Here is a 24225-nt window from a genome sequence, read left to right as displayed (position 1 = left end):
TGCAAGTCTAAATTAGAGCAGACTGGCTTCCTGGGTTGTTCATTAATGTAAGGGGATTGGTTTCCCAAGTTGGTCACTGCAGGTTGTGGGGCAAAATCTATTTTAATATATGGTCTGGCATTGTCTATCTGTGTGTACTGTGTGTCCATCTGTGTGTCTCTGAGGTGTACTAGATTTGGCTTCTGGGAGCCTCATTAAGAGCAGTTTCAGAGATACCAAGAGAGCAGAGTAGAGGGGCGAACGCGAAGGAAGCACATGTAGACAGAGCATATGTCCTTTCAAAGACACTCTGTTATCAGCAGGAGTAAATAATGGGGGGTAGAGCTCCAAAAAGAGTTTTGTTCTTAAAAGAATTAGCCTCACCTTGTTAACAGGCTGAGAAAAAGAAAAAAAAAAAAAAAAAAAAAAAAAAAAAAGGGCTGGGCACATGATGAGTGAATATAAAGGTAAGATGTAGAAATCTAACACAAACTATTTTGCAATCATTCGGATGAGTGGATTTTTATATATTAGATTTAATAAATGACCTCTACATCCAGGACTCACTAGAAAGGGGACTGGAGCTCACTGCAGAAGATCAGCCACTTTGTGCCTAAGTCTCCAGATTCAAATGAATGTTAGTAACATTAATAGTGTATTAATACAAAGCCACAGCCTACTTGATCTCCACGCATATTCTTCTTGCATCTTCTTGTAGCAGACATGGACTTGGTCCAAAAAAGCTCTTGGCAAAAAAAAAAAAAAAAAATACTAAAAGCAGTGTGATTTCCTTGGACCTCTCTCTTTATTCCATTCAACTACACTAACTTGCCAAATCAACAGAAACTCGTTCCTTCCTATTCTAGTGAAACAGCAGTATTTTGAACAGAAATATACAGTAGTAGGGTCTTCCTTTTCTTTCATAAATTAAATGCTAGTGTATTTTAAATGCTTTCACAATAAATACCAGATGGGGGGGTTCTAAATTTTGTCTATGTATTTTGTGCTTGCCTTACCTTTTAGTGTTAAATTAGTTTATTTTTTATTTTGATTTTTTGGGAGAAAAAAATGAATTTATACAAAATATAAATTCTAAACCCCAAATAGAGATTTTGGAGAAACTAGTGTTCTTTGGTTTTTTATTCTCCCTCATCAGCACAAGAGAAAAGAGCAAAGGTGGTTCTTCACTGTAGTTTAGGTAGTATATCTGTAGAGTATTTCAATTCAGTTTTGACTGTGAGAAATACAATTCATGAATATTTTACTTAAAAAAAGCAATAATTATGTTGTGTGTCTCTGGCTGATTTTTTTACTCCTTGTAACAGTAGGAAAGACTGCTGCTGGCTACAAGATATTACCATCTATAAATTATTTTGTTTTTGGTTGGGTGAAGTGAGTTGATTTATTTTTCTTGCTATGGCCAAAAAAATGGCTCTATGGTTCCTTTTGAAGTGAGTGCAGAAAACATGGAGAAAAATTAAAATATAAGCTTTTCAAATACTTTTTATTCCAAATCAAGAGATCTAATCTAGGCTGTAAGTGAGAGTGTCACAAATATCTAAGAATGATATTTTGTATTTTGTAAATGCAACAGAGACTGCAGCAACACAAACTGATTCAGACTTCCAACTCTAAAATTTGACGTAGCAGAGTAAATTATTTGCATGGATTCAGATTTCTATGGTTTTTACTCTCTTTTGTTATTTTCTTTACCCTGAACTCATGCTTAGTGTTCTTTGTTGTCATTCTTTCTACTTTTTTATTTATTGACAAACTTTCTCACCAATCAAGACAGTACAATTTTCATCTAAAAAGGAAATCTAAGGGGGGCGAAGTGCCTCCAGAGTCTTCCTGTGTGCACAGCGGGGCAATTGATAGTCTCCTTACAGAGATGTGCTGGCTTAAGGGCCATATCACTCTGCAGAAGTCTTCCATGTCTGAAGTCTTGATAGCAAAACAAGAAGAGGTGTCAAACCCTTCAGTGCTTTAAGCAGTATCTCTATGAGAGAGTAACAAGGTCTGAATCTCAGTGCTATAGATCAATGGTCTCCAACCTCCGGGCTGTGGACTGGTACTGGTCCATGGCCTGTTAGGAATCAGGCCTCACAGCAGGAGGTGAGCAGTGGGCCAGTATGTGAAGCTTCATCTGCATTTGATGCCACAACTCAGCGCTACCGTCACTGCCTCAGCTCCACCTCAGATTATCAGGCATTAGATTCTCTCATTGGAGCACTGGTTCCTGGTGCCAAAAAGGTTAGGGACCACTGCTGTAGACTATTGATATAGAAGGGCCTTGGAGAGCATTCTCTTATTTCAAAGATGAAGAAATTAAGGTCTAGAAAAGAAGTGACTTACTCAAGGTTATCTAATTTGTGGTGGAGCTGGCTCCAACTCCAGGCTTCCTGATTCCTACTTCAGAATTCTTTCTCATGCTATTTGGCCTTGGCAGGCTGTAATCAATTTTAACTTTTAAAGATATAATTTTTTTTAACTTAGTTCTCGAAAAGGAGCACATTCTCAGAGGTTTACAGCTTTGTGTTATTATCAAACGATCAATATCACTCTTGGAAAGAAATTCAATAAAACGTTTTATCTAAGAGGTTCAGCCACTTCTTACAGAGGTCCCTTAAGTCCACTGAACATGCTAGTTTTGTAATTCATGTTAACTAGCAAATTCTTACTCACAAGATAGGTAAGGAAGAAGAACAGAAAGTGGGGGAAATAATAAATTTACCAAGAACCCAATAGTGCCAGGAGTATGTATTTGACCTAAGAAAACTGAGGTTAGAGAGGCTGAGTAATTTTCCCTAGGATCTCTTTGTATGGCAGAGCTAAGATTTCAACCTGAATCACTGTGATTCTAAGCTCATGTCTTTGAGTCAAATATTTGCAAATCAAGTACAAAGACAAGGAAGGGTGCTCTTTAGAAAGATCAAACTATTATTTACAAATACTCCTTTTTAAGTCCCTGCCACAAAAATTTTCCCTATATTATTCCTCTGGGCCTTTGACAATGTTCCTCACAGAAGAAGGTCAAGTACTTAAAAGACTCCTTTTGGTCATGTTGTTAGTAAATAAAGCAATGTTATTTAAACTTTTGGGTGCTTTTGTCAGTCAAAGATATCACTGATTTTCTCTCCCACATAGGGAAATGTACACAAGGTCACTGAAGCCCTGGAAAAATATAAATTTTTCAGAGTAGGTCTGTTCTCCTGGTGCCAGGGTGACTTGGTTGGCACTTGAAGGTCACCCTACTCACATGTGAGTTCATTCATCATTCTAAGATTACTCGTCAGAAGAAACTAAGTATTAAACTCCAAGTACTAAGTTTTGTACAATTGGTTATTCATTTTAGAAAACTCATCTTTAGACAATCTAAGATATGCAACAAATGGATAACAAATGTTCTTAGAAAGATGAGTACAAATCAGTTTGTTTTAATTTTTTTAAAAATTCACTAACAACTCTTTAAATATTAATAGTGATGGCTCACAGTTATATAGAGCTCAATAGCTGACCAAAAATTTGAGTCAAATATTTGCAAATCACATATATAACCTCATTTAATTCTCTCACAAGCAACCTTTCAGCAAAATTCAAATGTTAAGTGAATGTTAATCTATGCTATGAATTGAACTAGGCCCTGGTGATACAAAAATAAATGTAGGTCCTTGTCCTCAAGGAATTCACCATTTTAATTATCATCTTATATAACATAGTAGGTAAGTAAAGCTCAAGAATTAGACTATACTTGCCCACTGAGTTTAATTATATCCAAGGCTGAAACTAGGGTTGTTTGATACCAAAACTTATTCTTGTCTTATAACATCCAACTTATGCTTAGCATGGGAGTAGAAGTGTAGAGGAAAGTGGCCATCGAGTTTTTAAAAAGCAATCTCCCCTAATTTATTAGTTTCTAGTTTATGATTTTTATAACTTTGAGATTTTTAAGGCAACATGCATCCTTGTAGTCTCTCTTGCTGTTAATACAATGCTTTGCCTTTCCAATGTTAAAAGGAAGCGTTTTCATAATGTATTTGCTTAAATAGAAACCGAATCTAAGTTATCATGTTCAAGTATGAAATTTAACTGAGAAATTCATAGGGTATAGCTAAATACGCTATTATATATTATCCCGAGTCTCACAGCTGAGAAGATAAAGACTTGAGGAGAGTTCATATGTGCAAAAGGAACTGGTGATTAAAGAGTTAGGCAAAAAGAAATTATAAAGAAAGGTACAAGAAATTTGGCGGTAGGATGAGAGTTGAACATCTTGATAACAATCTTCATGTACATGAGAAGTTATTATACCAGCTGTTTTTTACCTCTAAGGATGCAAGAAAATGAATTCAAACTGCAGCCCTAGGAATTTAGGTTAGCCATGAAAAATGATTTGCTGACAGGTGAGATTGTCAGTTACTGGAATAAGATACCAGGTGAAGTTGTGAAATCTCCCTTAGAAAACAAAAAAATGATTTCTAATCTCTTTTTATAGTTCAAATGTGACATGGCCCCAGGCAGAAAGGTGGACTCGATGGCTTCTCAAGGTTCCTTTCAGCTGAAGGACTTCATCACTATGATGACTTCAGTCATTAAAAGCACCTTTTCATAGTGAAAACCAGCCTGATGCTGAAATTCATAGCACCTAAAGTATCCCTTTTACCTTGTTAATTATTCCATATAAGCATTTCCTATAGATAATAACCTCAACTCATGGTTTTCCTACAAAAGTCAGCCAGAATCAATTCAAAGGTGTTTTATCAGTGTTAATTTTTTTAATTGTTAATATTTCAAAAACTGTTGTGCACCTCACTCTTTTGTTTCCTTTTAATCCCAAACTATGGAGAACCCAGTGGAGATTATCATTATGAGGTTCTAAGATGATCATGTCCACCTACAATAGCCCCACAAGCTTTTTCTCACCAAATTAAGTTGATCTTGAACTTCAGAGATTGCTCAGAAGCAAATCAAGCACAGCAGCAGAACAGGAAGGTATGGGATATGGTAAATCTAAGATACCACTCCATCTAGTTCATTTATCTGACAATGAAGAAATAGGCTCAAGATGTTGAAAGAATTGCAGAATCATTCAGCTCAGTAAAATACTGAGATTAGAATTCAAGTCTTTTAGTCCCTTATACAGTGACTGTTTTCTAAAGCATATTTTTCATATTCAAAGAACCAACCGAAAAGCGAGTTAAAAAAATTGTCTCAAAATATATTCAGATGCTAAAAGACTAGATGAATGACTTGAAATTTCTTTCCTGTAGAAACAGGTGACTCTTCTCTCCACACTATGATAATAAAATCAGGCATCTTCCCGTACTAATAGACATATTTAACAGTCATTCCATTAATATGTGACTACCATATCCCAGAACTGTGAGCAAATAAAATCCATATCTTTGTTAATGGCTTTGTTAAATGCTAACTCGTCAGTTTCCCATAACTATTAAAAACAGGCATTAGAGGCAGAAAAACGTGTCAACTTTGACATTACTGTTATTATCGATGTGACTTTGGGCAAGTAACTTAACCTATTTGTTTCCCCATGTGCAAAATGACAATAATAACATTTACCTAGATTGACTAAGACATTGCTATATATTAAATGCTTAGCACAGGCTCAGCAAACACAAAGTACTTAGTAAACTGTAGGTGTTACTGCTATTATTATTATTATTATTATTATTATTATTATTATTATTCCCATACACATCAACATTCAGTAAGTTACCCTAAGAGATAATGAGAGATACAGACTTCCTATTAGGCACAAAGGATATGAGACCTCTTTCGTAGGAAAAGAAAACTTTCTCCCCAAAGCTATGAAATTCACGTCTACAGTGTTAAAAGAAAGTTTAACTGACACTTGCATTTGCTGAGGCCCTAATATGTGCCAAAGGCTCTACTAAGTGTTTTGGGTATAAAAATGAAGGAAACAGTCATGCTCTTCAAGAGTTTCATGGTCTAAAGTTAAAAAAAAAAACAAGTAAACAAATAAATACAATATGACATGGCAAAGAGAACATTAATGACAGCGAGAGGATGAAGGAGCTCGGGGAAGGGTGGTGGGTGGGATTTGGAAAGGCTTGTCAGGAAATTTGATCACTTCAGTTGAGTCTAAATTCTAAGCAATAAGATGATGGAAGTTCATGGTCACTAAACAGTTTTTAAAAAATTGAAATTTTATAGACAAAAAAAAAAAAAAAAAGAGGTCACTGATTAAATTAGTAATTTATCTGTCTCATCTTCATTCACCTGGGCAGAAAGGATCACAAAATAAAAGAGCCTTCAATAGCAGGAGTGGTGGGGAGGGGGCAGAGAGAGAGAGAGAAACAATTTCAGGCACTATACCTGGCACATGCACATATACATCAGTAATGATTTGCTTAGTAAGCCCTTTTCAGTAATTCTGTAATTTGTTGGGGGAGTAATCATCAATGTAAGAAGGAAATTTTATTATCATTTTATTTTTATTAACACAACTCAAAGATAATTATCCAAGTAATGTCCTCAATTCTCCACTTCAGCTTCATGTCTATTCTCATTCTGACTTGACAAAAGGCAGACACATAAAGAGAGTCATTATCAATATCTTCTAGATTTCTATTGACTGGATAATATTCTGATTATATGCTTGAAAGTGAGTTAAGACTCTTAATGTTTGCTAATTTTCATCCATACATGGTTAAAAAAACTTAAGATCCACAGATTAACACTAAAAATAAGTCTTGAGTCTTGTGAATATATATAAAAATACACATACTCTATGTAATAAATCACTCATATAAATAACCTCAGACAAGATAATTTGACATTTAAATTATTAAATGCTTAAGATGACATAGCTCACAAAATATGTAAGGCAGAATTGAATCCCACCTACCTAAGGTACTGGCACCCTACACACTAGTTTTAGTGGCTCCTCACACAATACATAATAATGTTTTTCATAATCTATATTGCATTAGCATAAAGCAGAAACCACAGCAAGATAAAAAGGTTATATGTCAAGGTAAGTTCCACCCAATATTCCTTTGAAATAACTCTAGATTATTTGAAAACACATAATGAATAGAAACATATTTTGACCCTGCTTTAAACTGATAAGTAAAATTAGAAACAATTTACCAAATTAAAAACTCTGAAATATTCATAGTTTTTAGAATAAAGATACACATGAAAAAACGATTCACAACTAATCACGATGATACTTATATAGCACTTGGTGCTTTGCCAAACATGTGTCCATACCTCATCATATTTGAGCTTAGCAGAATCCATGTGAAATGTTATTACAGTGCTTGAAGAAGGCTAACTTTGTAGAGTGAGTGCGCTTTTAGCTAACAGGCTATAAGGCACATTCTCTCAATAAGAGAATTTTCCAATTCAGCACTGACTCTTCTACTATTCAGAACCACCCATCAATAAGTGCTGTTAGTTCTAGCCCTGTAGCATTTGGTGAATTTATCCCGTTATTTCTGTTTTCTCCTTTCAGAATGAAAGACCTATGAAGGTAGGGAGTTTATCAGTCTGTGATTGTCATAGTCTCATACCTTGAACAGTGTCTGACAGTCAGTTGGTGTTCAATAAATACATTTAAACAAATAAATGAAGTTCTATAGCCCTGGTTTTCATACTTCTCAAACCTCTCCCTCTAGATCTCTATGGAACCTCTTGACTGGCATCATGAGCCAGATTTTCTTTGCTCTTGTGAATTTTATATGTGGCTGTTTAACCGATTTTACTAAAGCACAGATTTAATGGGTTTACCTCTGAAGTTAAAGCATTTTTGAATGTCTTTTTATTATTACAAACTCCTTGTGCTGGCTTTTAAAGTGTGCCACTGATGGCTCTAACCGATGGCTCTCAGCATTCAGTTTCAAAATAAGATCTTTTGTATCATTTCTGTCACCCCTCAAACCATCCTGCCTATTTGACTTCTGTTCATGCAGGTCCCTTGCCCCACCATCTTTATATATTGAAATACCACCAGGAACATATTTATGTGAGATGCTGCTTCACTGAGGATGTGCCAATCAGATGCCAGCACTTTGTCTTATGCGTCTATCTTATTCTGCCTCGTAATATACTTATACGTGGATCCATGTCTTATCCCCAGTATTCTAAGTTTCCTAAGGCCAACAACTGTCTTACTTTGCTTTTATCCTAAAGCGTTTATCACATGTAGTAAATGGCCAATATATATCTGCTAAGTTTAAGTGGTTCCAAAAAGTAGGTGATAGGATTAAAAAATATCTACATCCTTGGATATATGGTAAAGAAAGCAGAGGATGGATATAGAGTTCCAAAAATTTGGGTTTGAATCTGAGCTCTGCCTTTTACAAGGTGAGTATCTCAGGCAAGATTTTTGTTTTTCCTTTTAACCTGCCCGAAGCTCAGTCTCCTCATCTATCAAATAGTGTTAACCGTATTATCCACCTCACAGTGTTGTCTGACGAACTCAAATGAGAAAATGGCAGTAATAATGCTTTGCATACTTTAAAGTGTTATAAAGATTCAGTTATTTTAAAATTGTATGCCGTGGGGCCTGTCGGATGAATAAGAAATGAAAAATACTTGGTAATTTTGAGTTCTTTGCTACCATACCTGGTAGAGAATGAGGAAAGTGTTCAAGTAAAAAAAAAAAAAAAAAAAGGAGGGCATTCTCTTTCTCTTTCTGCCGGGAGTCCCATTGCCAAGCAGAAGAAAAATTAGCATTCGAACATATCTTAACATTAATGCTCAGCCAAGTTACTAAATTGCTATGTGACAGCATTTAGAAAAGATTCCTTATGATAAATTATTTTGAGGTTTAGAGTTTATCGTACATTTAGTTAAGCTGACAAAGCAGCTTTAAACACACACACACATACACGCTGCTAAAGGTGTTTTATTTTTCTTCCTCTGCTTCCTCCTGTGTATTTTCTCTTTGCTAAATTCATTTTAAAAAATACAACCATGAGAGTTTGTCATCTACTCTGTGCTCATATCATTCATTGTCTGAGAGCACCCCTCATTTAGAATTCGGCACAAAAGGCTGTGTATGAAAAGAGAAGAGGAGGAAATGGTGCCTGGAACTAGCCTAGATGATTAGAGTAGTCCTGCCCCAGAGAGAGCACTTTCCAATGCCACTTTCTGCCTCAGATATTCCTGACCTTAGAGACAAGCTGGATGCAGGTAATGATATCTGAGAACCCTGGACCAATGTGGCTCATTGTGCTATAATCTGATTTTAGAAGGGTTTACGTAATTCATATTCCTTGTCAGAGGCTTTCCCACATCTCTGGGTAGCTGATGACATTTTAATAATTTTATTTTTAAATGCAGGGAAGAAAAAAAACTTCTGCCCATTATTAGAGAAAATAAAACAGCTACCTCTTTGGACTGAGGGCTTGGTTATGAATCAGTGTTTTTCTGTTTCTTCATTTATGTGCAGGTTTACTAGACACTCTGGACTGGCTTAAAACCTCCCAATGACGTCAATGGGGCAGAGAAATTGGAGCAGCGGAGACAGCTGCAATGCACCAAGTCTACTGAGGTTTTATTCTTTTCTCCCAGGGTGACATCTGAGACAGATATTATCAATCAAGCCCTCCTGGCTCAGCACCAAATCAAAGGCACTTTATCATTCAAAGCAGTAAAAGCTGCAATTAGATGATCTGCTCAGCTTTTTCCCTAGGAATATCTTGTTCATGACAATTAATAATGCAATTAAAACTAAATTAAACAAGAGAATGCTTACTAAAGTATTTAATTTAAATATGGGAAGTATTTTTTTTAATGTTTCTGATATCAAATTATTAAAGGTCATTCTACATATATTTTGAAGAAAAATTCAAAATAATCAAATTACTACCTCTTGGAAATACCAATAAAAGCCAAATGTTAAACTTTAACCAGTTTCCAAGAAATGTCCAAATGTCCAGGAAAAAATATATAGGTACATATATAGTGAGGTTTTACTAATATTTAGAAAACAGCAAACGAGAATGAGAAAGCCCTGTTACAATTGATAGGAAGGAAACTAGTGCTCTAAAAATTAACATTTCTTTCAAAATATTAAAAATAAAACTAAAAAGAAGAAAGCAAAGCCAACTGCTTTTATTGTTTGTTAAGCACAACATATTATTTACTGACTTTTCAAGCGTCTCATCTTAGTAACAATCTTACTTGCCTGAGTATACAATAGCATATTCAAATACAAAAAAAATATAACACTTAATCTAAATATATAGTTTTAAAGTAAAGCTCTCCACTGTCCTGTTTCTCTCCCCAGCCCCACCCCCAGAATGAAACTTTAAACTAGTAAAGATGCACAAGGCTTATCATAACAAATCTTACTAATAAACATCCTTAAAAATGGATTCTTGTTTTCAAAGTTGCCTAGAAGAGCTAGGCATATTCACTAGAGTAGAGAATAGAGAACCGACTGCTATCTTGCCTCTCCTTGTCTTCGGCAGTTTGTTGGCAAACAATGCTGGTGATAAAATAAGTGTAAAATGGAATAGAGAGAAAACTGGGGACAATGTCATTCTCAAGGTTATATGGCAAAACTGAATAGGATTCAAAGCCATTTAGTCTAGAAAGTCAAACTGGCCAAGAACAAGAAATAAAGAAAACAATACCCTTCAGTCATTGTCTACTATCCACGAAGCATCATCATTAGCTTGCTCAAGGTTATCACAACAGGTAACATTATATATGATGTGTATATGTCTAACTTAATTACAGACTCCAAAAATAGGAAAGGCCATGATGCAGGATACTTACTTTTTCAATGAGGAATAAACAAAAGAACATGTGTTTAGATGTCAGGACTAAAAGTTTAGGTTAGCTAGACTAACAAATGCCTTGCCAATCAGTTATGTTTACCCAAGGCAGGGTGCTGAAAGTGCTCTTTATTATTTGGATTTAAACAATAACCTTCTTTTTTCTACTCTTCCATTCATTTAACTGTGAAACAGACAATAAGTCATAGCTAAAGTTACCAAATACATGGTACATTTACAAGGCTGAGCTTTCTAACTGATCTAGCCCTAAAGTTTCTTCCACCACCAGATTCATCTTTCCTTTATCCATTCATTTCATTCATCATAATGATAATGATATATGCACTGAGGCCTGGTGGATGTGGGTTTGTATCCCAGTTCTATCTCTTGGTAGATACGTGTCCTTGAATGACTCAGTCTGCAAAATAATAATGGAATGAAATGACACATGAATAAACACCTGTAGGCACTCTAAATGTGATAGCTATTATTTTTACTTACTTGCTTAAAAATGTGTATCATTGTACTTCGGTGCCAAGTACTATGCTAGGCAATGGGAAAACATACACAAGCACACATCTATAAGTGTGCGTGCGCGCGCGCACACACACACACACACACACACACACAGGTAAATAATACAAAATCTACAGAGTAAATCAAGATAACAACTTGAGAATCATTCTTACCTTTACATCTAATCACCACTACCAGTACCAATAAAAGTAGGGCCCTTTTCACAGCTGTGGGAAATCTGTCTTATCAGCCAGTGGCCTGCCAAACTTTGCCAGTGTCAGAAACAAGTGAGTAACTGACCAAATGGTTACCTATCCCAGAACATTCTATTTCCTTTACCTTTCTTGAAATGGTTTCCTCTTTTTGCCATAGATGGCCTAATTTATATCACTATTGCCTCTTTCCTGGATTACTGCAACAGCCTCCTAACCAGTTCCCTTGATTTGAGCTTTACCTAAATGGTCATTTTTTTTCAATGATAAATCTGACCATGTCATTCCCTGCTTAAAAACCTGTATGACTTCTCAAAGCTTTTATGGAAAAAGTCTGTGTTCCTTAGCATGTCACAACAGATTCCTATATGATGATGTGGCTTGACTAACTTTCTAACTTTATCTTCTTGATATGACCTTTAATACCCACTTGTGCCACTCAGTTCTCCAAACTAGCTGTCTAGCTGTGCTATTTCATGTTTTCACATATTTTCTGCCCTTGTCCTCCATCTCTACCTTCTAATTCCTATTAACACAATTTTTTTATAAAGACAGACACATACCAGATTGCAGTAACATGTATTCGATCGTATGTCTGCTTCCTCCCTACTTGCGTGTGAACTCCTGAAGAGTAATGCCTACATGCTGTTCATTCTATTTCCTCTCGCTAGGCACTGAATGGCATGCTGTTCTAGAAAAACACTAAATGAATCAATAAACATGAGTGTTTATAAACTCAGCCGATCTACTTAACCAAAGAGATTTTAGAATCCTTTCTGCAGAACAGGGCTGGATCTTTCAAGGGCCTCTTGGACAGTTGGGCCCCATTTGCTTCCCCGCTAGACCTAGATTTGGGAACCATGAGAAAGGATATTAGAAATTCTAGAATTAGGTTCAGATAGACATATTTAAAATCCACACATTCTAAGGCTTCCCAGTTCTTCTAAGGTATGTACAGCCTACCACTTCAATCAGAAATGGTAGTGATGTCGAGATGATAGCTTACATCAGCCCATGCAGGAAACTAATTATTCATTTATTAACAACTATAGTTGTGCAAATGACTTCAGCATCTTGGATCACTTATTCATTCATTAAGCAAATGTTGATTGACAACAGTGTCATACTAGGCATTACGAATTCAATGGTGAGCAAACAGGTTAGCTTATCTTTATTCAACATTTACTATGGTATATGTTTCTTTCCTTCTAATACGTTTTTGATGTGTGAGCAGCCCATGATGGAGATTCTTTCTGTCAATGGATAGCTCTCACTCTCCATGCCATAATACTGGATGTTCTTCTCCATGTAACTTCTGTTTCTGTGTGCAGTCCTTACCCTCTCGCCTCTTGTATTCTGTGCTCCAACTCACTCATGTGCAGTCCCACTGTCCATTGCCAGATAAAGGAGAAAAGAGGCACTGTTCTCTAGGCATGCAGAGGCACCTAGATATTCTGGCATTGGCCATTCACAATGTGATGATGCTTTGATATTAATAGAGAAATATACTGGGTGAGTTTCCCTGGTAAGGTAAGCAACCACCAACAAACTAGTGACTTCGAATTAAAGCAGTGAAAAGTGAAAGTTGATTTTTTTTTCTGGCAGATGATTGATGTAAAGACTAGGTATTGAGCATGTAAGCTGCATTATCCAAACTTAATTATAAGATCCTTGAAAGACTTTTCCATATTTATATCAGTTTCAGTATACAATGTCTTCTTGCCCATAGCACGAGTATCACAAAAATCTATGGACTCTTTTTTCGTAAGCAATCAAAATATTTTTAGTTCAGATCACCAAATATTTCTAAGTAAACTGAGAAATAATAATTATTTTTCTGTTTATAAAGGCCACAAAAGAATATAAATATGTACATTAAATAAATTTGAATATTTATAAACTTTACAAATAATAACTAATTAAAAGTACTGTCATTAGTGGTCAAGAAATCAGTACTTAAACAAATTTTCTTTATCATATGATGTAAAGAGAAAGAATTTCAGAATCATACAGACCTGAGTTTGTGTTTTGATTGTTGTTCCATGTTCCATGTTGTTCCAATAGTTGTTCCATGAAAATAGGAGAATTAACACCACCTAAGCCTTGCTTTTTAATATGTAATATAAGGATAATCTAATAGGTTTTTATAAAGAATAAATGTGTACAAAGTATCATAATATGGCATAGAATAGATATTTAATATTTTTAAATAATATATTTTCTTCTATTTTGAGGGGTTTTTGGGTGGGGGAAAGGGGAAATCTGTAACATGAGAATTTCAGAATGTCACTTATGAGCTTTTTCAAATAATATATAAGAAAATAAGAGATGCATATATAATCTCTCCTTTTTATTTTCTTTTTAAAAGTAACAGTACATATTGTGATGAGACTTTATAATTTTTTTAATGTGAATTCTAAGATTTGTCCTTTGTATCTTGGAAAATGATTTTTGACCATGTGACTGAAAGTTTTGGATTTTCATAGCAACACACCAAAGTCTGTGATGACTTTTCCAAGCTTTATTCACTGAGCTGTCATGGCACCCCACTTTAAAGAAAGGCCATCACAGTGCATTCTTGTTGCTTACTTAGAAATTAACACCAACAGCTTACATTAAATATTCTTCAATGAGGTTTCCAAAAATGTTACAGAGCCTGAGTATTTATTATCTGGCTCCAATGTGCTATGGACTAAACTTGGCTTTTTTTCCTGCCTGTAGCTTATGATACTTCTTAGTGACAAAAAAAAAAAAATAAAAAATTCAGAGCTTTAAAACTTTGCTGCTGTCAGAATAAAGGCTACAGAGTGACTCTTAGTTTTAAAATAAAATCCTCCTTCAGCCAAGTACTCTCCAGGATATAAGAAGATCAAAGACCAAGACTTTCGGATGCCATCTTGCCAAAATCACTTGAACTCATGGAGATGCCTAAGTCCCAAGTCACACAGTTACAACTCACACACACACATACACTCATGCATTCTTTGAACAAGTGTTTATTGAGCACTTACTATGAGCTAGACACTGTTCTAAGCATTTAGGATATATCCTTTAACCAAACAGCCAAAATTCCCTGCCCTCATGTAGTTCACATTTCAGCTTGGGGTAGGGGGTGATGTGGGAAGGAGTGGGGACAGAAAATAAACAATACACATAAGCCACAGTATAGACTTTATCTTTCCCTGAATGAGTTGTCCCCCTTTCTATTTCTTTTGTATTTGCTTTTCTCTCTATCTGGAAAACTTCCTTTGTCATCCTGAAAGACCAAGCTCAAAGAACATCTCCTCTGTGAAGCCTGTATTAGCTCTTCTTAGGGCCTTATGGAGTTTTTCCATAGTTCTTTTATGGCAGTTCTCAAATTGTCCTCAACATATGTCTGTCTATTTTACTGAAGGAAAAGTTTCTTCTGGAACCTAGCAAGGACCAATTCTTAGTAAGTATTGTATCGCCAAGGTCACTGAGTACAGAGCATACCAGAGTAGCACCCTCAATGAATATTCAGTTAAAAAATAACCACAGTTTTAGTCTATCATAAAGAAAAAAGATTAATTTTGAGGTTAGCTGTGTTTAGAATGTTTCCTCGCATACCATTCACATCAAAGTTTGGATAATGCATAAACTTAAGAAAAATTTTGCTTGATATAGAACTATTTTAATATGAAATACAACAGCATCAATTTAGTAAAAACTGATTCAGCAGGCATGTAATTCAAAAGCTAACTTTCAATGAATTGACACAAATAGTCTTGACAGAAATACTAATTTTATGACTTGGTTATCTTTTAAAATGCTAATTTCACCTGTGCTATGATCATTTGGATAAGTTGACCAGTATAGTCAAGATGCTAATTTTCTTCACCTTTAATTATCACACACACAAAAATTAAATTACTGTGTTACTCTAATAGGGCAGTCTTAGCCATCAGACTAACTTACTGTGATTGGCACGATAGAGCTTACCTTGAAGAGCTGCAATTTAAGGCAAGGAATATTATAGGAGTAGAAGTCCCTGAAGCTTTTAGACATTGCCTACACCCCATTGCTACATTAGATCTGTGGTTTTGTAGGTGGGGCCCTGTCAAGACGTTCTCTATTAGATTAGCTCTCTGCTTCTTTGCCAGTGACCTCTAGTCTTGGAATTTTTCTTCAGTCTGTCTTCAGCGTCAAGAACGTTGACTTTGTTGATTCAACTATGTAGTGAAAGAGGAAACTGCCTTTCTGACTGAGAGGAAGATCTTAGGAGCAAGCTAACATTCCTTCCTGCAATCAACTCTCAGGGTAATTTTAGGTCTTCTGCTGAGCTGTTAATAGCCTGAGCCACCTGCCCGTAACCAGCTTATAATACTAAGTACTGCCTAGCGTTTAATACTGATTAAGAATATGTGTTTCTTCTTGGTCTTTTCTCTACTGAAAAACCAACCAAATAAAAGAAAACTTTTTGCCTAACTTTTCAAGCAAATAATCTCATGGAAGTTGATTTTTCAGCCCTAAATGTGAAGCAAGTGTATTTATACTTCTTTTGCACCCCCTGACACCTAGCTTCATGCTGAGCACAGCAAATAATGTGATGATTGATAAATTACTCTGCCTTAGTAGTATGTGCTCTACTAGAGCAGGCTATATGCAGTTCCTTTACATAGCACTGGAAGGAAAAACTAATGTAATTCTCCATATATTATATGCAATTTTTCATCAAAGTAGACTCAGAGGCATTCACTCATACTGCTTGAGCTGTGGCTAAAGTCTCAAGAGAAGAATACTGTCCACAGCACAGAAAAACATAAATACATTCCTGAAACTCTTGGGTGTTTATATTCCAGCTAAATAAATTAGTTATAGATTGAAGTGAGCTTTTCTGCTGTCTGTACCTATCAGTGACTATTAGTAAAAGATAACATATTTAAATTTGTGTGAGTATTCAAGTTTTACTGTTTTTTATCTTCATCACAGAGACCTCAGGCACTTCTTTTTTTTCATTCTGGTTTATATAATTAAAGCAAAGGGGCTTCTTTGAGTTGGTTTTTTTTTTTTTTTTAAATATTCTTCACAATGGAACTACATGCAGGATTATAACCTAATGGTTATCAAAAATTAGATCTTGCACAGTTGAATATTAGCTTTTGTGCAGTGTTTAGCTGTGACAAATATACTTTGTCAGGCTCTATAGATTTTCTAGCTATTATTTCAACGAATAAGAAAGTATTTCCTGATTTCTGGAAACATTTACAAATCTATAACTTAGCTTCTAATATGATTGCCATAGTAGCCAACATGACTTCAGAGTTAGCCTGTATTCCGCCTACAAAACAAACTAAATGTAGGTATGCCCTGACTTAGGGATCATGTAGTAGAAACTAGATACATAGAAAACAAATAAATTGTTAAGTAATTGTATTACAAAATAATTCTTCTCATCGCTAAGGGATTTCCCGAAGGGTATCTTTAAATTTCAGTTCTCCTACTGCATTTAAGTGATTATTTATACATAATTAATTGATGTGGATATAATTGAAAATGTAGAGTTCAATGTTATTTTCTCACCTGGATTCACTGTTAGTTGTAGTTCAGTAGAAAAAAATAGGTAAAAGAACAAAAAATATGTAAGTTCAACTGGAAAAAAATTAATTTGCATTTAACTCTGAAGAGTTATATAAAAAGAAACAAATCTTTATCAAGTGGAGAGCTTAGAAGAATACATTAGGCGGTTTCCAAGCCTTTAGTTGTTGAACCTTGAAAACACTTTACCACTCATAATTCAGCGGTCTAATTGTGATGTTCCATTTTGATCATTGCAAATTGCCACCTAAGAGTTGACTGAGTCAGTGAGTCACTCAAAGATTTTGATAAACACAAATAGACTCTTGTGGGTATAGCAAGCAGCACTTGCTTGATTTTTTTTCCTTCAAAAATGAAATACAACCCTATTTTTGTAGAAGCCCCCTTTGCTTCCATAGAAAACACCCTAACCAGTCTCTGCCTCCAGGATGGCCCCACACATTAGCTATGTCCTTCTCTGCTATAAGAACTTTATAGCTTTTAGGATGAAGTTGAAGATATTATAAGGGCTTATGTAGCCTTGTCTGTCTTTCAGTATTGTCTCAGGCAATCACTTCCCTTCTTATGATTTGGAATGGCAAGTTTTTTACTTTTTTTCCCTCAAAATGAATCATGCTAAGCTTTGATATGCCCGAAAGGTCTTCCTTCTGATTCTCTGTCTAGTTATGGCCTACTTATCCATGAGAATTCTAGTTACAGTTCACCTCCTTTATGCCCCAATCTGACATAGGTGCAGACAAAGCAGGCTGTGCATACATCTATTATTATTTTAACACATTGACATAATTGTTATTTGTGGGTTTACCTTTATCTGATGGTTACAGAACTTTGAATCCCAGAAGCCTAATGCAGTACTAGTATGTAGTAAGTTCTCTATAAATGTATGCTGGAAATATGATTGAATCAGCCATTTAATAGATAAGTGGAATTTTTTAAAAGTTGATTTGAAAAAGCATATCATTACTAAAAAAATCTGGATTTTCAAAAAGATTAACCAATTTATAAATAATATAAAGATAATGAGATAAGTATTAAAGAGCCTAATATTTGTTGAATTAATTCTTTGGACCAGGCATTGTGCTAAATTACTTTTATATCTCATTTAAATACCGCAATCAAACACATAATACTTACATTGTTTTTCATATTTCACTCTTAATATGAACTGAGTATTAATTGAGTGCTTCATATGTACCAGTAACTATGTTACGTGATTTGTGTCACTTAATTTTCACAACATTTCAAGGGAGGCATTATAACTTCATGTAAAAACAAGAGAATCTGCACTCAGACCTGCCTGAGGTCAAACAGTTGGTAAACAATGACACTGGGATTTTTCGCCCATATCAATCAGGTCCTCTAGGCATTGAAACAACATCACATTTCCCAAACTGATTTCCAGAGGTCTATTAAGATATTAATAGGCATTTCACCTCCTAAAAAGGTTTTATTTTAGATAACTTTACTTTTTCCTTTTTAAACATATCCTCTTTTTAGAAATTCACAGTGATATTAGTTATATCTCATAGCTCTGAAACCATTAAGAACCTACTCTGTCTAATCAAATGTTTTCTAGTTTTAAGAAACCACTTCTTTTTTATTTCTTCATAGACCAGTAATGCTCCACTTTGCAAAGTTCATGACTGCCTCAATTGAAGTTATATTAAAATGGAGTAAAAAGGTTTTTTTTTTTTGACTGAACTGTCTTTTGAATTCCATTTCTGATAAGAAGAGTAAAGATTCTAAGTTCCTTTTATGTCCTCTACATTTTCAATTGACCCTAGAAAAAATGTGATCAGGAAAAATTGTGGTCTTATTTATGAGAACTAATTAAGCTCAAAATTAAAAATTACAGTGCTTTACTTTTCTGATATACTCCACACTACTGAAAGTATTCATTGAAAGAACCGCCTGAAGCCTAAGCTAGGCAATGTGCAAAATAACTATGTCAGCCATATTTTCTACCCTCTGGAAGTTTTGGCATTCAGAGCAGTTGGAAAGCTAAATAATTCCTGACAAGTAATGACTATGCTTAAAATGTATGCTTATTTTCCTATATGTAAAGGAAAATGTATGTATGCGTAAACCTGCAACTATGAGATGACATGAGTAAATCAATGCAACATCACACAAATCATTGCTTGGTTCTAGTTTGTGACACCCAGTGGTCTCCCACCTACCCACAATTCCATGTTTTTTTTTTATTGTTTCTTAACTCTTAAAATAAAGACATAATTCATTGAAAATAGAAATATTTAAACAATGCAAAGTATTTTACAGCTCTCCCATAGCTCTAAAAACTATTTAAAAAATACTCAACTATTCATTAGCCACATAAAAATAGATATTTGAGGGCTGTTAAAATTTTTAACACTTTGTAGTAATGGCTCATTACCTTATATTTCTTTTTGTAGAAGTCTAATAGAGAAAGCTTTTCAAAAATACTCTTACTTTAAAAATCAAGTGGAGAAAAATGAAATTAATTCACAAATTTTACCCTGGTCTGAGATAATTTATTCTTGTAGAAAAAGTCCACTCAGTTCACTATCTATGCCTCTAACTTAAAAAAGACATGTAAAAAAACTTTTAATATATGAATGTACTCAAAATATTTTTCCTAAAAATCATATAATTTTATGAAGCATTACATTTCTCCAGTTTTTTTGCTTATTTTTAATTCCTTTTTATGTGGTGATTTCAAACATGAAAACCGTGTCCCAGCTCTATCCCTGAACTGTCAAACAAAGTTTATTGTTCATAGTGTTACCAACACCTACCAGATCCATGAATGTCGCCGAGGAGGAGGCAAATCACTCGCACACAACATCCTGCAGAGCTGGTGCTCTATCAACATCCCACCACTCAGGGACTCAGCTCGCTTTCATTAATTTCCTTCAGTTCTTGCTGCCACATAGTTATTGCTTAGCTCTTTGTCCTTTAATTTTCTTTCCAATGGCATGCCACTTCCTATTGCAGAGTAGATATCATTTTCGATACGAATACAAATAACTTAACATTCAACATGTAAGCATTCAACTGGAACATCATTGGTAGTTTCCTTTCAATATCAAATGAGAAAATCGATTTGCAGTCAAATCTGAATGATAATTTCCCATGATGTGTGTAGCATTTCTCCTAATTTACTTCAGAAAAGGAAAGCATTTGAGTTTCAGAAATCATTGGAAAATATCTCCCTTTAAAAAGTATTCTGTTTTCTCTCTCATGTTGCATTTTCTCCCGCATGTCTGGTGATATGTCAGCATGTTTTTGAGTCTTCCTTTAACTTAATAAATGATCAGATTAATCGAATAGAATTCTCTCTCTTTCTGCCTTTTGCCTTGAGTTTGGAGCTATCAAGCCTCCTGTCTGACTCATACTGCATTGTTTAGCCCACTCAGAGTACAATGAAAGAACACCTAACAGATGGGGTCAGATTTCCTGAATGACATATGTTAGACCACAACAAAGGAGAAAATCCTGGACTGATTATAAGTCTCTTTCATCACAGGAGATTACAGAGCAAAGAAAATGTCTATGTTACACAAAGAAATAACAGTGTGACTGGAATGACAAATTCAACTTTGTCCAGGTTTGGGACCAACACCTATGGCGGCTCTAAGCATGCTGGCGTGTATTTAAACTTCCACCTCTAGCCCAGGAAGACTGGCCTTTAGGCAGATACAATAGTCCTTGAAGGCCACTGGGATCATCAGTAACACAGCACAGCAGTAACAGGTTCAAAGATCCTCAGATCCCTGAAGAACTAAAGGCATCTCTCAGCTTGACAATTTATATGTCAAAGACATTCAACGGAAATGACAAGGGTCTTAGAATTCTGGATCTCTGGGTAGAATATGATCATTACTATGGCTCACACTGACAAACACTGGTTTATAATCAAATGAGAAGACATGTCTGAATGGCTTCCCCTTTGTCTCTTGCTGTGGGACTTAGTCTAATTTATCATCCTTCTAGATCTTGATAACCTGTATTATAATCGGATCTGTGTTTCTAGAAGGGATATCTGGTTTCTTTATTTCAGATCTGCCTCCACATTTCAACTTCTCAAACTTTGCATCTCGGAGAAGCTGACCTAAGGATGGGACTCATTTTTTTGCAATAGCAGCAACAGATATAAAATACAGATAATCAAAACTTAGACATGAAAACCAATTTTCTAACTGGTCTTTCTCCTTGTGTCCTTGCCCCACTAGAGTCTATTTTTAAAATAGCAGCCAGAGTAATTCTTTAAAAACGTAACTCAGGTCACATCATTCATCAGCTGAACACCTTCCAGTCGGTCCCCATTTCACTCAAAGTTTGAGCCAAAGTCTTTATAATGGTCTATGAGATCCCAAATATAACCCCTATTTTTCTACTGCTTTATTTCTAGTGCCACTTTAGTGTCTAGTATAAAGTAGGTGCTTAATAAATATTTGTTGAAAAATGAATTAATGAATAAATTAATAAAAACAAGTGCCAGTCCACAGTCTTACAGTTAACAAGAAAGAAGATAGTTGGCCTGGTTTATAATTAAATGGAAGTTGTTTTCATCAAAATAATATTTTTGGTCATGGTGAATGTTCAAGGTAACTCTCTTATAGGAAAAAAACTTTATTTTTTTCTGATGATTTAGGGAGCAATGTAATTGTTGAGAAAGACTAAATAAAGAAGAGAGAGGCATTGGTGAATGTGGTTCATTTAATCCAAATAGTCAGCATGATGACTTTTGAAAATGCTAATAAAAAATTATTTTTAGATTATGAAGGAAATATAAAATTAGCAAAGGATATCTGGGAAGACTTGATAAGGGAAATTTTAAAGATGACATGTGGCTAATTTACCGCCACAACCACAAAAAGAGACTGAGCTTTTACTCTAGGAAACAGAAAAAAAAAGGCATCTTATGTTAATTTTCAATTCTATAGAATTATGTTCCTTTTTTAAAAAAATAAGTTTTATTGAGATATAACTCATGTCATTAATTTCAACATTATAAAATGTCCATTTTAATAGTTACTAGTATATTCACAGTTGTACAACCATCACCACTATCTAATTTTAGCATATTTTCATCTCTCCTAAAAGAAACCCATCTCCATTTATCCTTTCCTTAGTCCCTGTCAACAACTAACCTACTTCCTGTTTCTACTGATTTACCAATTTTAACATTTCATATAAATAGAATCAAACAATATGTGGTTTGTTTCACTTAATGTAAAGTTTTCAAGATTCATTCATGTTATAGCATGTACCAGTACTTCATTGTTTTTTATTGCTGAAAAATGTTCCATTTTATGGATATATCACATTTTGTTTATGTTCATTCCATTTGAGATGCTTCCACTTTGGGGCTTTCATGTATGAATAATGCTTCTATAAACATGTATACACAAGTTTTTTTGTGGATGTATATTTTCATTTTTCCTGGAGTTTCAATTTCACCTAGGAGTGAAATTGCTGGGTCACATCATAACTCTCTATTTTGCATCTCGAGGAATAGTCAAACTGTTTTCAAAGTGGCTGCACCATTATACAATGTCATCAAAAATGTATGAGGTTTCCGATTTCTCTACATCCTCTCCAAAAATTGTTGTTATCTTTTACATTACAGCCATCTTAGTGGATGTGAAGTGGTATCTAATTGTGGTTTTGATTTGCATTTCCCTAATGACTAATGATATATTCATGTGGATATTGGCCATTTGTGTATTTTCTTTGGAGAAATGTCCATTCAAATCCCATGTCCATTTTTTAATTGGATTATTTGGCTTTTTATAATTGAGTTGTAAGAGTTCTTTATATATTCTGGAAATAACTCCCTTATCGGATATGTGATTTACAAATATTTCCTCTCATTCTAATGGTTGTTTTTTCACTTTTTAATGGTGTCCTTGGAAGCACAAAAGTTTGTTTGTTTGTTTGTTTTTAATTATAATGAAGCTCAAGAGCACAGCTAAAAGATGGAGCGGCAGTGCAGGAAATCACATGTAGTTAAGGGAACTAAGTCTGAGAGACACAGCTTATTCAACGTCACTGATCTAGAAGATCTCAGAGTCAGAGCCCAAACCTAAGACATCTGACTATGTTTCATGAGCAGTGTGCCCTACTGCTGATAACAGATATTGTTAGTCTTTTAATAAAAGCCAAACTCTGGCCATGCCACCCTGAACACGCCCGATCCTGTCTGATCTCGGAAGCTAAACAGGGTCGGGTCTGGTTAGTACTTGGATGGGAGACCACCTAGGAAGACCAGGTGCTGTAGGCAAATAAATAAATAAATAAATAAATAAGAGCCGAACTACGAGGAAAAAAAGGCCACACATGTATGTGATATATATTACTCCAGGGCAGCGTCCCCAACCTTTTTGGTATGAGGGACCAGTGCTCCTACAAGAATCTAATATCTGATGATCTGAGGTGGAGCTGAGGTAGTGATGCTAGTGCTGGGGAGCGACTGCAAATACAGATAAAGCTGTGCTTACTCGCCTACTGCTCACCTCCTGTTGTGTGGCCTGGTTCCTAATAGGCCACGGACCGGTACCAGTCCGTGGCTTGGGGATTGGGGCCCTAGCTCTAGGGTTATGTCTTCAAAATGATTTCTTTTGGTTTTCTACTAAAGCATGTCTTGGTGATGGAGTGGATCCTGGCTTCCAGTTGAGAGGGCTGGGCCACCTTAGGAAATAATTAGAAGAAAAATGATGTCAGAGACTAGCATATTACAGACAAAACACATCTCACGATTTGTGCTTAAAGTTTATGAGGAGGAAAAACAACAAGGAATAAATGTTATCTGAGAGCACAAAGACACACAGGCAGTCCATCAACAGATAACAGCACAAAAGCCACCAAAACACCTTTGAGCAGGCTGTTTCAGTTGGTAATAAGTCATGCACCAGTGCCAGGTGATCTTCCATAGGCTGGCTCTGAAAAGCTGAAGTATGATGGGCAGTCAGACAGCTTGTAAGTACATAAACAGGATAGCACATTTAATATCACTAACTTTTAACCTCACTAGTTTTAAATGACATTTTAAAAATTATTTTGCTCAGGAACAATTTTACATGCTGAAAAGTGACTTAATTGGTTAAAAGTACCTTACAATAAATGCATCTCTGAACAAAATCTCATGGGCTGAAGAATTTGAAGTTTTTTCTAAGCCATCTCCTCATATGAGTATTTCTTTG

At 35.2% G+C, this 24225-nt stretch overlaps 1 protein-coding gene and 1 pseudogene across 2 annotated transcripts in view; one reads left to right on the top strand and one right to left on the bottom strand.

The window, feature by feature from the left end:
- PDE4B (phosphodiesterase 4B) overlaps positions 1 to 24225 on the bottom strand; it is a 398194-nt gene that overhangs the window by 154524 nt on the left and 219445 nt on the right. The window lies entirely within an intron of this gene.
- Positions 23188 to 23306, top strand: LOC112485806 (annotated as a pseudogene).

The sequence above is a fragment of the Pteropus alecto genome, unplaced genomic scaffold (genome assembly GCF_000325575.1).
Source record: "Pteropus alecto unplaced genomic scaffold, ASM32557v1 scaffold25, whole genome shotgun sequence".
NCBI lineage: Eukaryota > Metazoa > Chordata > Mammalia > Chiroptera > Pteropodidae > Pteropus > Pteropus alecto.
This window is presented reverse-complemented; position numbering and strand designations above follow the sequence as displayed.